The sequence below is a fragment of the Peromyscus leucopus genome, chromosome 13, assembly GCF_004664715.2.
Source record: "Peromyscus leucopus breed LL Stock chromosome 13, UCI_PerLeu_2.1, whole genome shotgun sequence".
Lineage (NCBI taxonomy): Eukaryota > Metazoa > Chordata > Mammalia > Rodentia > Cricetidae > Peromyscus > Peromyscus leucopus.
The window spans coordinates 14,954,787-14,958,579 of NC_051074.1; the positions used below are offsets into that span (position 1 = coordinate 14,954,787).

Below are 3,793 nucleotides of genomic sequence, written 5' to 3' on the forward strand. Positions count from 1 at the left end.
TATAAAATACTCAAAAAAAATCTAAAAATCAGACTGCATTGTAAAGATGAATAAACACAGGGGCTGGACACACTTCTTCCACATAAAGTATATTAAAGGCTGTTAGTCTGATTCTCTTTTTCCCCATAGATGTGTACATTTTCACCAAGGTCCTTGGCTGGCTACAATCCCACTGTGTGTGCCTGTTTGAAAGAGTCACTTTCATATACATTTGTTCTTTTTATTTTCTCCTGACAGCATACAAGAAAATCATTTAATCTGAAACCTCAAAAACCACTTAATGAAATCTTTCTATACAATGAAGTCTATGCCCTCACCACAGTTCATTTTCTTTGGTGTTGGAAAACTATAATCTTAATTTTCCTAGTTAAGGAGTTGAAAAGGCTGCTCTTACAAAATGTTCATGATGACATTTACACAACCTGAGTGACATGACTCCAGAATGAGGGCTCCTTGTCTACTGGCTAAGCCTCACCTGCAAGCCATTACAGACAATAATATGGTTCTCAGGGCCTGACCACATTATTTATAGAGCTTGACTGGACTGTCAGAAAATAATAGCAGCATTTTATACTTCTGCTGTGCCTTGCATCTAAATGTTCCTTACCAACATGAGTAAATTCTTATATCACTCCTGTGCAGGATTGGATAAATATTATGACATCAAGTTTTACAGATGGGGAAGTGGAAAATGAAGCACAGATGTTAAATAATTTTCTTCAATCCCAAGTCACTATATAGCACTTTTCTGCAAACCACATAAATAATACCAAGGATTATAAGTGATGTACAGGAAAGTAGAAGTGGGTGAAGTAAAGAAAGTATGCATACGTCAATTGAATATGGAATAACCGCAGTGGGAGTTGTTAAACTAAGAAAGTTTTTGAGAAAAGAGAGTGGAATTAAGTCATGGTGGTTTACCTGTAGCATCTATTCCAAAATGACTTGAAATTTGAGAATTAAAATGTCTGTCCTCATTTCAGCTGTTTCTTCTAGACAAAAGATTGGGAACACACTAGTAAGAAAGTTGAGTGGATTTCAAATGAGGGTTTATGTCTCAGATGGACTCATTATCGGCTTTGATAATGAATTTTAGATTGAAAAGGAAAAGATTAGTTGAAAACTTGTGCTTGTTATATCACTAATACCAGAATTTTCCTTTTCAGTAATATTTTTTACTCTTTAATCATTATTAACATATGCTCGTGGTTGATTACTTCTTTACTCATCACACAATGTTTATTCATAGGCACACACATATATTAAGCATATTTCATGTGTGTGTATATTATGTATGTCATGTATAATTGGTATATATGCAAATGTATAATATATGACAAATTACTATGTAATTTTGTTATAGCTGTACATGCATGCTGATGGTTGCTACAGTTATTTTAATAATTTTTTCTGGGTCTTGCTTAATATAAATTTTTCCTCTTCTGTTAATAATTTGGTTTCCTTGTGAGCTACTTTCAAATCAAGGTTTATCATGCTTTTCTATTTGTACACATGTATGAATAATTAGATATTGCAATATACTGTGATTCCTGTGTGAGAACAGGAACCATTTAAAAAGCCTGCACTTTTGCTTAGATTTGCTTATATTTAGGGTCTGGCATATAGTAGTTGTCCAATAAAATATTTTAAGGACTATTGAATGATTCCTTGCTTTAGTATATTGCATATCAAATAGAATAATATAGAAAAGATTAACATGGCCCCTACACGAGAATGAAATGCAAATTTGTCAAAAGTTCCATATTTTTTGATGTTAGCTTTTAATCTTCAAAAATGTGTGATCAATTTTGAATACACATAGAGGCCAGCAATTTAGTAAGGGACCATGAGGGAATGGGCAATCAATGGAGGATGATAAAGCACAATGGTATAAAGAGTTAAAGGGAAATAATGGGACAGCAAGGGTTAAAATGGGGTGGGAAATGTTGGTCAGGGTACAAGAAGGTATATGGGGTAGTATAACTACACTAAAGACCTTTTGAAAAACCTATATGGAAACCTACTTCTTCTGTAGAAGCTTCTGGAAATATATACATATATACATACACATAAAAAAAGCAGTGTAGCCGGGTAGTGGTGGCACATGCCTTTAATCCCAGCACTCAGGAGGCAGAGGCAGGATGATTCTTGTGAGTTCCAGCCTGGTCTACAGAGCAAGATCCAGGAAAAGCACAAAGCTACACAGAGAAATCCTGTCTCAGCCCCCCCCCCCCCAAAAAAAAAAGCAGTCTAATAGAGTCATGCCACAGTGGAGACATAATACTCCAACTAGATATCTCATGCTAATAATGCTAATAAGTAAAAACCCTAGAGTCAGAAATAGGTTCTCTGTTTTTGAGTTTTTGGTCAATGGGGACATAGACTCCCAAGCAGTATAGGCTATTGCCAACACTCTTGGCTACCCTCCAGAATTTGATAGCTAAGATGCTATGATGGTAGATATTTGAGTAACAAACAAGTGAAAAAATAAGTTAATACTCACTAGGAAGCTTTTCTTGGTAGAACTCACAGTGCTCGAAAATGCTATGCAAGCTGTAGGAAAAGAATAGTAGTCATTAATCTCAACTGCTTGTGAAACAGGCAAATTAGAGCAGTTACTGGACTGCCAAGTTATGCCTACTGCTGCAATAGTGGCATTAATGTTATTGGGGTAACCAACAACTTTCTGATTTGATCTAATCTCCCACTCTTTAATGGATCCCATACCAGGCAGTGTTAAAGGAATTAAAAACCTGTGTCTAGATAAATTATAAATCCTAGGGGAGAACTAAATAATGATAGAATACTTTTATTCTTCTAAATTTCCATAATATTAAAAATCTACACTTTCTTTGTGATGACACCATTTGCAATTATTTTTTTTCTGGCAGTTTTGAAATACAAATTGTTAACTACAGTCATCTTACTGTATAAAAGAATACCAGAAGTTAACAAGCTTGTCTAACAATAACCCATTCCTCCTTCATCCCTCCAGGGATATTCTTTCTAGTCTTTATTTCAATGAATTTAACATTCTTAGGATCCTCATAGCATTATGATCATTCTCTGTCTTCTTTCTAAGCCTAGCTTACTTCACTTAACATAGTATCCTCTACAATTGTAGCTGTTGTTTGAAACATGATTCTCTTCCTTTTAATTGTAAAGTTTTTGCTGTGCACATCTAAAATGTTAAACATCTGTTCATCCATTAATTTATATTTATAAGTTTTCCATATTATGGCGTTTGTCAGTAAAACTTGAGTGAATATGGAAGTGGAGAAATACCCACATAATGATTTCTACTTAAGTTTATGCCCAGAAAAGGAGTTTCTCAATTGTACAACTCTTTTTATTAGTTTTTTAGAGACTTCTACACTATTGTCTAAAATTGACTCCACTAATTTATAGTAACAATAACCATGTGGAAAGTTTATCATTTTTACAAGTCCTTACTAACACATTAGTTTTATCTTTTAATAGTCACAAATGAAGTAGATTTTAGGTGATGTATATTTGTGATTCCACTTATGTCTCTGAGAATATTATATGCATTAAATATTTTCAAATGTCTGTTGATCTTTTGTATCTTTTGGAAATGCATTTGAAAAAATTACCTATATTTTAATTAAATTATTTGTTTTATTGTCATCAAGTGCTTAATGTTTCTTATATATTTTGTTATTAGTCTATTTTTTGAAGTGATTTTTTTTTTTTGCAAATAACCACTCCTGTTCTGGCACCATACCATTCTGTTAATTTTTTCTTTGCTTTGCACATGTTTTTGTTTCTGACT

General features: G+C 33.4%; 1 pseudogene; it reads left to right on the forward strand.

Moving 5' to 3' along the window:
• The first annotated feature begins 1,670 nt into the window (after positions 1–1,670).
• Positions 1,671–1,769, forward strand: LOC114699815 (annotated as a pseudogene).
• The last annotated feature ends 2,024 nt before the right edge of the window (positions 1,770–3,793 follow it).